Consider the following 14,418-nt stretch of genomic DNA (forward strand, 5'->3'; position numbering starts at 1 on the left):
CATCTTCTTCCCCCAATTTAAGAGCCCTCCTTGCTTTAAATTTCACATTAGCCTGCCCTATACCCTTTTCAGCCTCACATCCCCATCACCATCTTTTTCTACAACCTTACCCTTCCCCTTATCAATAGATCTACAAAACCTAGGGCTTCTCCTCAATCTGCTCACACAAAGCTCTGTTTCAGGTTGTTTAGAAAGTCTAGGGCTCCTTCTTAAGACAAGGTCATTAGCTTCTTCTGCTTTTTTCTGGGTTTGAGGTGGAACTGAGCTTTGTTGTGTTTGGGATGGTTGTGTTTGGGTTGGGTTGGATACAGTAGCAGTTTGGGTAGACAAATGGGTTTCAAGTGGGGTTGGCTCTTGTTGGTTTGCCTCTTGTTGGGTTGGCTCCTGTTGGGTTGGCTCTTGTTGGGTTGGATTGGATCCAGTAAAAGTCTGGCCAGACACATGTCCAGTCCAGTTGGATGCACTGTCATTCAAGTTGGATTGTTCTGGGATTGAGGTGGGGCCATTATATTCAGCCACAATGCTTTTGGGGTCCTCATTAGGCCTAGGGTCATCAGCAACAGTACAAAACAGCTCTAGATACCCATCCCAGTGCTTGGCATCTAATAAACCTTGTACATCCTCATCAGTTTCTATCTTTCTTTTACCAGTCATCCAAGACTTACCCTTCTCTTTGAACCACACAGCATATAGGGTAGGTACATCCCACCCCATGTCCCTAATCCCTTCAATACATAAATACCTTAAGTATCCTACTGAAAAGTAATTGAGAGGCACATTCCTTTTCCAATAAGTGAACCCAGCTTCATACACTTGGTACTGCCCTCCTCCCCTACGGTTCTTAATCACAAAACCCCCATATATTCTTAGCTTAATGTCAACCTCATTATCAATAACAGCCATTGGTATTTATCTACAATTAAATAGCAATAAACAAATAAATTAAAGATTCAATAAATCAAACACTATTTTATTCTTAACTGTAACTAAATCAATGCATTAACAAAAAAGGCATCTCAATATACCCCCATACCCTACCACATGACTGCAAGAATCAATTTTTAATTAGTCAAACAACGCTTTAAAAAATCACAACTCAGTAACCTAGGTTTAACTGCAAATTCTCCCAAAAATACCCCAACTACAATGCATTATTGCGAAATTACCACCATTGTTGGACCACTATAAATAAACAAGGTTTCGTACCTTCAAACAGGTGGTTGTCAGGAGAATGTTCAGCTTTCCACAATGGAGATGACGCTTCAATTTGCAGATGGTGTTCGACCTTCCACGCGCTTCAATTTCCAGAATTTACAGTACACCTCCAAAGAGATAGAGATGGTGACAGTGGAGAGAGAATTGAAAGGGAACACAAATTAAATTATGCCTTCAATGGAGTACAATGTGGGTGGGGGTTAGCGTATTCAATGGAGGGAAAAGGGAGGGGAAAGCAACAATAATGAAGAAACAAAACGTTAGTTAACTGCGTGGGCCCCACAAACGGCTAATCTAACAGTTTCCGTCAACTGGTATCAGTTTTAAAAAAACCTGATTTGTAGTGGTAGTAAAATAAAAAATAAAAATTTAGCGGTAGCAAAATTTAATAACAGGACTTTTTGTGGTACCAAAAGTCAAAATTTCTTTTGGATAATGATAAAATTCAGGACAAATGAACTGGTGAAGAAAGAAAGAAAGAAAATGGTGAAGATGGATGGATTTGGATCCGTAAAATTGATGGGCATGATGGAAAGTAGATCGGAAAAATAAAGCAGAAATGAAGACAAAGATGTCTTTATAATAGCCTTTAATCTCAATCTTATGGAGATCACATAGCTAGAGTACTCTCCTCTCATTCCCTCCCACCGCCCATCACCAATCATAAGAATGCATGATTAATTTGTTTATTTATTGTATTTTTAAAAAAAATAAAATTACATTTTTTTTTGTCTTTTTATTATTGCAACATTTTTCTTAATGTATCCTTTTTTTTTTTAATAAAGATTGATTCATAAATAAAAAGTTATATGACATGTACAAAGAGATTTAAATTTAATACATATATGACAATTGAATCAAATAAAAACATCGTTTCAGCAGAGCTATGATCGTTGTTGCAAATCGTACATTCTTTATACTCTCTTTCGATCATATCGCTTTGATTTACAGTCTTCTTTAACGAGGGGGTCTATCAATCTATTGTAATCATGAAGAAAATTTTCGTCTAACTCATCTGATTGTAATCGAAGAATTAACCTCTTTTTCATAGCGTATCTAATGCTAGCATTTGTTCGTTATCGTTACATTCATTAGGATCTTTTAATGTACAAAGTATATAATATATTACTCCGTATGTATTGTGATAAATTGATATTAAGAAAATACTAACAAAATCTCATAAAATTAATAATTAAATACTCAGTATTTTATTAATATTGTAATATAAATTACAGATTGAGAGGGTTTATTCAAATATGAAATAATACTTGATAGTGATAATATTTCCTCCTTTTTTATTTACTTACAACACAACCTTCTGGGGTAAAGGGTAATAATGACTAAATCATCATTATTATTATTAATTATTGTTTATATATAGTTAATTGTGTAATATTGTGTAATCCCTTGATTTACTCATTTAGGTTGATTGTTAAAAATTTCCCTAAATATTGTCTAATGTACCTAGACATATACTCTAATACATCTAGTCATAGTATAATGTTTGCTTATGTACTATAAATAGTCTTGTATACTCTTCAATATAATTAAACTTTCCAACATTCTCTTTCTCATAATTCTATCATATGGCACGCACTTTGAGACCGAGATTACATAATGAAGATGGACAAATTAATCAAAATAATTTTTACACGTGGTATCCAACTTTTCCCGAATTTTAGTATTTTTGACAATTATATATTTACCTTCACTAATCAACTCCTAAAACTGTTGGACTAAATATCTATGTTACAAGGAGGATGAACCGGTAAATAATTGTAAGATGACTAGGTGAATATGTATAAAGTGATTTATAGGTACGTGTGTGATAGTAATTGATACTCCCTCTGTCTCTTATTTATGCTCCATTGTCTATTTTAGGGTCAAATTTTGAAAATTTTGACCATAAATTACCGTTAATGTATAAAAGATAATATAGTCATGAGTGGTCTTGTTAGATTCGTCTCATTGTATATTTTATTAATATCACGTTTTTATAATTTTTACGTGTATGGAAATAAAGTTATAGACATTTTAATACGCGTCTTAGAGACCGTACATAGTCAAATGGGAGATAAAAATAGGGACAGAGCGAATAGGTTTCAAGGCTATATTTTAGGCACACCTTTATAATGTCTCAAATAAACTAACATTCATAAAGTCATAGGAAGGTTTTTTTTTTTTTTTTTTTTTTGAGATAAGAACTTACAATACTATATTTAAAATGTAAATGTTTAATTTATACAGTACATTCCCTATGATTTGGGGTTGTCATATCAATATTTTCCAAACTACATAATTTAAACTACAACCTGTACAGTGACAATCTACTACCTTTTGCAAAATAGAAATAAAAGTAAAAAAAGATTCACAAACTATTTACTCATTCAAATTGGAAAACACATGCTTTGGGTGAAGTTACAACTAGAGCTGTCAATTCGGGTAAACAGGTCGGATTTGGGTCGAGTAAGTGTGGGTCGGGTCAACTCGGGTCGGGTCATTTCGGGTTAATTTTATAACCTTTACGGGCGGGTTCGGGTTGGGTCAAGCTTGAGTCGGGTAACGTCGGGTCATACATCTTTTCGGGTTTGGGTCAGGTTTAGGTTGGGTTAATAACAAGTCGGGTTACATTCGGGTCGGGTGAATAATAGGTCGGGTTTAATTCGGGTTTTCACGGGTTAAAACGGGTTAGGGTCATTCTCGGGTTCGAGTCGGGTTCGGTTCAAGTCAATAATTTGCGGGTTATAATCAGGTTGGGTCATTTCCAAGTCGGGTCATTCTCGGGTTCAAGTCGGGTTCGGTTCAAGTCGATTATTTTCGGGTTACAATCAGGTCGGGTCATGTTCGGGTTCAAGTCGGGTTTGGTTTAAGTCGATTATTTGAAGGTTACAATCAGGTCGGGTCATGTTCGGGTTCAAGTCGGGTTCTGTTCAAGTCTATTATTTGCGGGTTATAATCAGGTCGGATCATTTCCAAGTCAGGTCATGTTTGGGTTCGAATCTCAAATATTGGGTTAATCTGGGGATCGGGTTGATTTCAGGTCGGGTCATATCAAGTTCGGTTACATTTTTTGGGTCGGTTTGTTAACAGTTCATGTAATGACATTCACGTTGACTCATTATCAATTACTTCGCTTATTATAAGAGAAATAATTTCAGATAAGTTAAATTCTAATAAGTTTAGATAAGATAGGTTTAGTTTAGATTTTTAGAAGATAAGTTCAAACCCTATTCTAATCTATTCACATTGATTCCACACATTTTAGGGATAATAATTTAAGTTCATATTCGAGATGACTTGTTTAGATAAAATATAGTCAATTCATACAAATTCGGATAAAATAGGTTTAGTTTAGATAAGTTAAAATACAACAATTTTTTTTTTCTAAACTTATTTTATTTGAAATTATCTAAACTTGTTTATTTTTTATAAGTTAATATTCGTGTTCACGTTTTTTTTAATGGCATTATTCATAACATTTTAAGATTAATTAGGCAAATGAATAATAAAATTAGAAAAATAAAAGACCAATAAAAACCTTTTAATAGCTCTTGTTCGGGTCACCACTTTCTCGAGTACAAACAAATCAAGTCATGATTGAGTACAGGTAAATTATGTGGGTCGAATTATCATCGCATTCAATCATTATTCGAAATTATTATTTTTTTTAACTTTTTTTTATGTGGGTACCCTACATCCAAGACAAAATACTTTGATCAATATTAACATAGAGTAATTTTAGCCTTACGAAGTTTCGACATAACGAGTAGCTTAGAATATATATAGCATATATCTTTATTCACTATCTGATCTACAATAATAAGAATGTATAAAATAACAAGTCGAGTTGATTTTAGGTCAGGTCAATAACAAGTCGGGTTGAATTTGGGACGGGTCCATAACAAGTCGGGTTGATTTCGGGTCGGGTTAGTGACAGATCGGGTCTGGTTAGTGATAGATCGGGTTGAAGTTCGGGTCGGGTTAGTAATAGGTCGGGTTAAATACGGGTCGGGTTAGGAATAGGTCGGGTTGAATTCAGGTCGGGTTAAATTCGGGTTTTCACGGGTTAAAACGGGTTTGGGTCAATTTCGGTTCGGGTCGGGTTCGGTTCAAGTCAATATTTTACGGGTCATCTTCGGGTCGGGTCATCTCCGGGTCGGGTCATGTTCGGGTTCGGGTCTCAAATACTCGGGTTAACTCGGGTCTCGGGTTGGTTTCAGGTCGGGTCATATCGGGTTCGGGTCATCATTTTTCCGGGTTTAGACGGGTCGGTTAATAATCGGGTACGGGTTGGTATTTCGGGTCGGGTCAGCTTTTGACAGCTCTAGTTACAACCTTTGTAGTTTCACAATGGCGAGCTATTAGCTCCAACTATTTAAAGATTGCAAACAAAGACCTCTCCGTAACCATTGTGGATACTCTAACAATATTACATGGTGATTTGTGAATGCCAACTAATTTAGTTGGTTAAAAGCTGGGGTTGATACTTTATGATTTGGAATCAAATTTCGTCAAAATCATTGTTTTTAATTTTTTTATAATTTTTTTTATTCTTTTTACATAAAAAAAATGATTAATCCAAAAAATATACTCAAATACAGTATTAATTATGTTGTTGTTTTTTTTTTTATTCTTTTTTTAATGGGTGGGAGAGTTGGACTATTTGTGATGCACAACATTTGAAAATAAAGTCTATGATAAATAGTGAAGATTGGAACTTTTGGTGGATCATTGTTATGGTGAAGCTAATTGTGCTTTCTAATTTACTAACGGTGGAGTTTGAATGGATTAATGTTTTAGCTCTCTTCTAGGCGGTCTCATTGGATCGTTGAACTATTTTATTAGAGGGATAACGGTTACAAGGAGGGTACTAGCTATTGAACTACAAATTACAAATAAAGGTGAGTATACCCCTATGAGTTTTCGTACACAAACGCTCAATCTTAATCATTAGGCTAAGATTTCATTACCATAGCATCATACACTAGAACACTAATATGGTACCACTTACAACTTTTTTTAGTAGGTTAGATGGAAGAAACTCTATTTGAATCAGCAGAGTTTGGGGAAAAGTGAAAGATCCCCTCCTTCAAATTGACCATAGTTGAAATTGATTCTCCAACTTCATAGTTGAAAAATGTCTTTTCACTACGCTAATATACATGATACACTTATTTCAGACTTTCATTGTATTTAAAAATGTTTCTTAAAACTTATTATCATTAATTTAAGACTAAAATACAAATACAACATTAACAAGTGCAACTGCTTCACTTACATAGTTACATTACTCACATTTTGACCTGTCAATTCAGATTAATGGATTAGGTTTGGATTAGATTTTGGGTTGTGTAAAAAAAATACGATTTCAAGTAGTGTAAAAATTAATATCATTACAGAATATGATAAATGGGTCAGATCGGGTTGGGTTCGGGTCGCTTGGATCAGGTTAGTAATTTCATGTCGGGTTCGAATCGGATCAAGAATTGACAACTCTACCTACATTGGACAGGCTTTGTATGTAAAAATGGCATGAAATGATGGGCCCCTTGGTCCATTGGAACCATGAAAGGGTAAAAAGGAATCCGATGCGCAATTATGCAAATCAGTGAAAAGCCCAATGGAGTGGTTAGGTGGCCCAATTTATTAGTACAAAAGTGTCACGTACTATTTGAGACATGCCCAGCTTTCACCTACACTGACAAAGACTTTTTTTAAGTATGTTTGGTACAAAATCCACCTATAAGGCTATAAACCTACATTTTTATTTTACTTCACTCATTTTTCTGATCAAATTTCTTATTCTGACTCCTTTTCTGTTTCAAATTATAGGCAATAGTTTTTAAGTTTGGAATTTAATCGTTTTTTCATCAAGATGATGATCATGTTCTCTAATAGAGAAACAATATAGAGTTGGATTCAAACTCTATAAAAAGACACTTGTAAATAAATCGCATAATATTCAAAGTAACTGAACTCAAATTATTTACAAGTCCAAAATATTCTATAGTACACTCAATAAGCTTTTTTTTTTTTTTTTTTTTTTTTTGGTGTTTCTCCCGATTCACCCTTTGGGCTAATCCGGATTCAGGAATTAGTTTTTGGTGGTTAGATATGCTTATTAATTAGGATGTTCATATCTCATCTAGCTACTAGAAAAGATTTATTACTCATGTGTATGTGCATAAACTCTCGAACAAACTTAAGCATATTTTTTTTGACGACTCCCCAGCATACATACACAACACACTATGGAGTATTTGTTTGTTACATATTCTGAATACAGAAAACTATATCTACAAAAGGAACAGACAGATCACTTCTATCCTCGCTCTCCTACTAATTAAGTTGTCCAAGCTAAACCCTAATATATATACACAGTAATCCTGCGTATTGAACTCAATAAATATATGATAATTAATACCTTGTAAAATTATACAATGCAAAAATTAATTATAAAACATGGTAAGTTGATTGCATCTGTATTGTCCCATGAAAACTTCAATTTCTAACCTCATTTTTGCGTAATCCCTTCATTCAGTTGGTTGTTGAGAGCTACGACTTGTGAGTTGTGACCTAAATGATTTGCACATATAATCAGATTTTTCAAGTCCAATACAAAATTTATATATAGTCTTGTACTTGGTTAATGATTACATGCTACCACCTACAACAAACGAAATTGCACCTTGACTTGTGAATGTCTTATACTCTTATTGGTTTTAACTTTTAATCAATGTTAACATTGCATATTTTTACGGAGTACAATCCTTTTAATCTTCCCATGTCACATTGTTACCGTTTGAAACATTAAAAGGTAATTCCAATAATAATACATTGTTAATTGATATAAAATGTTTTCCTTTAATGTCCAGATTGTCCACAAAGCTAATTATCTAGAATTACTATTATTGTGCTTACTTTTTGTGTCTCTCCACTGTTTTTATTAAATATGGGCTTGGGCTGCACCCATCACCATAAGAGGGTCCATTTTACAAGTCTAATGAGGTTTCATCCCAAAATTATTAGTACTTCGTATGACATTACATGTGTTATTTAAGAAGATTACACTTCAACACTTTTTCCTTGCTCGTTAATTGGCCTGCCCTATATTGACTGGGTAGTCGCAACTTGCATATGCCCAACTTGTTTACGCCTCTACTGACTGCCCTCTATTCATGGTTTGGTGTGGTTATTGCGAACTATTACTAAATTGGTAAATATATTTCAAGTAAAGAGGTTATGTGGCCAACGGATTTACTTAAGATTAGTAGCATGAGGCAATTTAGCTGCTCGATTGAATTGAACTCTTAAGAATGTTTTTAATGAGCGAATTTCATTACAAATTACAACCCACAGATTTAAAAAGGCTGAAAGTGTTGGTTGATGCTCAACTTTTTGGTACAATTACACAGTATGACATTAGTACTCCTGAAAATTCCATGAATACAAAACCCCAAATTATAAAGTGCTGTAATTTCAGCAAGAAAAAAATGAAGAGTGGCCCAACTTTACAAGTATGGCAAACAATAAAACCACCTTTGTCTATCATCACCAAACATAAAAAAACTGACAATTTATTCACTGGATCTTCTAGTTGTACTGTTGGTACAATTTTAATTATTTTTATTTCATCTTTCTAAAAACAAAATTCACAAACATAATAATTTCAATACAGAACACAATAATAACATTATTAATAATTGTACTACCAATTCTATTTACACAACATTTGTAAATCCTACAAATTAAAGGTTAAACAGAGACAATATTAATATTTACTACATTATTTAGAATACAAAATTACCCAATAAAAGCCTAAATTAATTTCTACCTCCAAGGAAAAAAAAAATAAAAAAAATCCCCACTATCTACATCCAACAAATTTACTCTGTTGTTTAACAGGAGAACAAGTAAAAATCAGCTCTAAATCAGGTGGTTGAAAGTATCCGCCTTTTGGTGGAACAACCGACTGATTTGCATACACTCTCTTCTTTCTCGGAGGTGGGGGACATACCAATGCTGCTGGAATTTTGCCGTGCCTTGGTGTCCGGCAATCCGACTCGAACTCGACTCGAATATTTTCTTTTCCTTCCATGGATGCCTACCGATGAATTTTCAACAAATTCACAACTTTCGCTACGTAGTAAAAGAGTGTAGTGGAAGGAAAATAGTGGGAGATGAATGAATTGGAGGAAAAAAGAGGTTTTGGTATAAATAGGGGAATATTTGGAATGGGCGGGAAAATGTGAAGAAATGAGTTTGTGTGTTGTGGGAGTAGCTTATAGGGCAAGCTGGCCGCCCTAATTTTGAGAAATAAATTAAAATAATATTTGGGATATTTTTTGAGATCGACTTATGGCGGAAGATTGAGGTTTAGGCGGGAAAGTGTAATGGGTTTGAATGAGAGATTCCACGTTGGCATTTAATTTTAATAATACGTGAAAAAAAAAATGGGAGTAATTTTAGTGGGCCATGCCATGTTGAGAAAAATGGTTTTAATCCGTTGAATATTGGACTAGAGAGACGTTGGGTGACATGTTGGTATGGGCAATATTAAGAATTGATTTATGCCTTTTTGTATTGCAAAAAATTTAACAGTAAGGAAAACGATCTTGATCGAATCTCAATTCTCATGGTTTTGAGAGTGAGGGGGAAAGGGTAAGAGATCTCCACCCTCGAACTGCTTCTAATAGGGATTGAACCCCTAACGTTAAGGTTGAAAGGTACAATATTTCCCACTAGATCAAGCTTAGCTTGGTTGTATTACAAAATATAGTTGAATGATTTTGCTAATTGCTACTTGTATCTTTCTTTTTTTTTCTTCTTTTTTTTTTTTTTTTTTACATGATGCTAATTGCTATCAAGAAAATAAAATGGTAAACTGTTAAAAATTAACACACTTTTCAATAAAAGGTATTTTTGAAATTTACAGATTGTATAATTTGTTTTTTTATTTGAACTTTACTTAGGCCCTGTTCTTTTGAGCTTTTGAGCGCAGAGCAGAGCAGATTAAACTGAGTCAGGAGAGAAGATTAGATTTCAGCAACTCTAAAGAACGGGCCTTACTTTATTTTAGACTTGAACTAGATAATTCTAGAGTCGTTAAATTGAAATAATTTTCATTAAATTTAAATCATCTTTACAGATTAAAAATTATTTTAACTGATTTAACTTGTATAGTATTTCTTATTTACTGAACCAAAATTATTTTTACTAAATTTAAATTAATTTTACTGAAAGTATTATACGAAGTAATAAGGTAAAGAGAAATGACCTATGACTCCAAACAATACGTACTTGAATAGTATATTGCACTCTAAGCCTGGCCTAGTATTTAAAGTCACTGCATACCCTCTGTGCCCGGTAATGAGGTTTGCAGGCTCGCAACATCGCTGCTCTGGCCCTTTTAAGAGTGGATTGTGATATTTAACTCGTCGGCCACAAGCAAAGGCACTACCATTAGACCATATGCTTGCCTTGTATGCTACCGTACCACTAAAAATAGGGGAAGATGATCAAAAGAGTCTCCATTTCACCTTTTCATTGCCCATTGCTCTTGCACTAGTCCAATCAAAATGCACAACTTATACAAGTCACAACTACTGTTAGATTTGCCTTCGCATTTTGGTTTCTTTTGAAATAATACTACAAAATTATAACGGAGATAATAAGTTATTAAAACATCTTATGTGACAATCTCAAAATAATAAATCAACATGTTGGTTTGTATGGAATTTGCAATTTTTAAGTTGTGAGGAATAACTAATCTATTATAAAACGTTATTAAGAAAGTCTATGTGTCACGTGCCTATAAAAATGATTATTAGAAGACTTGAACTTTATATTATAAGACCTCTAGCAAGCACATCAATAAAAAAAAAAAAACCCCTTCTCCATTCTCTCTCTATCCACTTTCTCAATCTTGTTTATGAGCATTTTTGGTGGTCATACTTTTATCCCACTAATGATCGAATAAATCCCCTCACTATTATCTCTCCTACTTTTTTCTATACCCCACCAACATTTTACTCTTTAAACACATCACCATATTCATACGAAGTATTTAATTATCTTTTGTTTAATGGAGTTATACTACTACAAATTACATTTTTGAAATAGTTAAAATGTAATTATATTAAAATAATGATGTAAATAATATTTAGTAAAATTGACATAGGGAGATTAGTTGCACGGTTCAACGAAGAAGTTCAGCGTCGAAAGATTTGATTTAAGTTTTTAGTAGTCATGATTTCTACTAGTCGGGCTTCCGGAGTCAGATTGCTTAATAAAATATATTAAATAAAATATTTTAATAAATATATATTTATCTAATAAACTTTGTGATATTCGCTTGCTTACTACTTAAATTTTTTTTATTATAATAAAATGAATTATTAACTTTGTTTCTCATATTTAGATAAAATTCGTAATATAAAAAAATAAAATTTTATTTCACAAAGTTTCATATGTGGCTGGTCACACCGTATGGTTGAGATTACTTGGTCAGGAGTTACTTGGTTGATCAGGGGTTACTCAATCGATCGGGGTTTACTCGGTCAGTGTTTGGGTGAGTCTCAGCCGGCCACACAAAAAACGCATTGATTTTATTTTTATAATTAATATAATTTTTTTTATTTAAAATAAATTGCAATTCTTTTTTTTCATTGGCTAAAATATAACATTTTCTTATGTTACGCTCTAAAATTAATCTTACATGACATAATCTTATTGTAGCGTTTTAAAATTATTAATCCTACGTGGCGTTTTTTTATTTTAATCATACGTAGCGCTTTAAAAAAAACGCTAATCTTACGTGGCATAATCCGATTGTAGCGTTTTAAAAATATTATTCCTAAGTGGTGTTCTAATAACTTTTTAAAAAAATAAAATCCTAGTGGCTCTCTAAAAACTCAGGAAAAAACTCCCCTTTATATATACTAGTTTTGTACGCGGGTGATGCCCAGGTTGATAAAATTTTAAGATAACATTTTTACTTGAATGTTAAATATGGTCAAATAATTCGTTATGATAATGTAGGATATTTAGACATACGATATCACATGGCTTATATTTATATGATATTTTGTAGTTTGTTTGTTGTTAGATATTTAGAGTGTTGATGGTTGCGCACTCGCGACCATGAAGGAGCGCCAGCGTAAGTTAGGCGCGGCCGCGCAAAGAGCGCGCTTAAACAGTGCACCTCTCTGGAATTTGGCAAAATTGGAAGGGTGAGATGGCGCGCTCGCGCTGCTAGTCGCGCCTAAACCGCGCCCCTCACTGCCTTCCTTTAGAAATTTCGCAGTTTTCGTGAGGAGCGCCCACGCCACCTGGCAGTTGCGGTTTCATTTATTCTTTTAATTGCGAAACTAAAAGAATGATGCTGCTTTTGGTTTTTGCTCTCTGATTTTCCTCTCCAATATTTTTACTTTACTTCACACTTTTCTCTGAGAAACTTGCAATCTCTTATAGGAATCTCTATCAATTAAGTTATTCTTTGAGAATTTGATCATCTTACTACAAATCTTAGTGCAAAGATTGTAGTGTTGTCTATTGTATCTCAAAGTGATTTTCCGGTTTCAACCCAAGCACCGTGGTGGGGGGAAATAATCACTTTAGGAAAGTGTTTACACGCCTTAGACAAGTATCCGGTATTGAAGACTCACGTGGTCCATAGTATTCTCATGTTCTTGGTGATTTCACTGGCTTGGAGTAGAGGCAAGTTTTAGTATCTTTCACATTAGAGCTTTCCTTGTAATTTTCTTATTACTTTGATTTTTTGGTGCTTGGATTGTAATACTTTAACTAGTATTGATTATTGTATAATTTGATTGAATTATACTCTACTTAGGTTTTGTTCCACCAATTTTAAGTAATTCCTATTGTGTAGAATTGCTGAAAACCTAACATTTGTAAATAAATATCTATGTTATTATTAACTTGAAATTATATTTATTGAACTTAAATTAATTTCACTAAAATGAAAGCATTTTCACCAAAATAAAATTATTTTCTACTGATTAAAACTTAATTTTACTGATTCTCTAATATTTTCTTAAATAAGTTAAATAACAATGCATTTTGTATGCGGTTAACCACACCATCTGGTTGGACAAAGTAATACCTATAAAACTGACCATGTAACCCCTGTAATACTAACTAAGTAACCTCTAACACTGACTAAGTAACCCCTATCTATAAAACTGACTGAGTAACCATTATAACACTGACCAAGTAACCCTTATAACATTAACGAACTAACTCTTGTAATAGTTGGTGACACGGTACGGTTTGGCCAACTACGTATAAAAGTTTGTGATTAAATATATTATAAATAGATCTTATTTTGAAGAACTTTTTAAGACGAATTTGATGATGGAAATAGAACAGAGTTATAAGATATTTATTAAAAGTTATTAGAATTTTATCGACAATAAACTCTATACAATAATTTTATCCTAAAAAATCTATCCAAAAATCGCTTACTTAGCATCATATGTGTCACAATAATACCTATTTTTCGCTTACGTGGCGCAACAATGGGTGAAAAACTGGAATGCTAAGTGTCGTTGTCTCGTGGCCTGGTTGCGAGACCGACTTTATATATTAGTGACTAGTTTTGTGCCCGGGCGATGCCCACATGGTTGATAAAAGCTTAGGATAAACTTTTTGGATTGAATGTTAAATACGATCATATAATCCCTTTTGATAATGCAGGATATTTAGACATACTGAATTGAAATATATTTTACTGAACTAAAATTATTTTTAGTAAACTAAAAATATATTTACCAAAACAAAAAGTATTTTTCATGATTAAACCTTATTTTCACTAATTCTCTATTATTTTTGTAAATAAATTAAATATACTATAAATGGATCTTATTTTAAAGGAACTTTTTAAAACGAATTTTATGATGGAAATAGTACCGAATTACAAGATATTTATTAAAAGTTATGATTAATTTTGTATATATGAAATATTAGATGTATATCGATAATAAAACTCTATACAACTTATTTATCTTTAAAAATCTATCCAAACTTTGCTTACGTAGCAACATACGTGCCACAATAATACCTTTTGTTGCCTAAGTGGCGCGACACTTGGCGAAAAACTAGAATGCCAAGCGTCGCTGTCTCGTGGCTTGGCTTGGCTGCGAGACCGGCTTTATTTATTAGTGATATTGATATATGATATGA

The sequence above is a fragment of the Chenopodium quinoa genome, unplaced genomic scaffold (genome assembly GCF_001683475.1).
Source record: "Chenopodium quinoa cultivar QQ74 unplaced genomic scaffold, ASM168347v1, whole genome shotgun sequence".
NCBI classification, from domain to species: domain Eukaryota; kingdom Viridiplantae; phylum Streptophyta; class Magnoliopsida; order Caryophyllales; family Amaranthaceae; genus Chenopodium; species Chenopodium quinoa.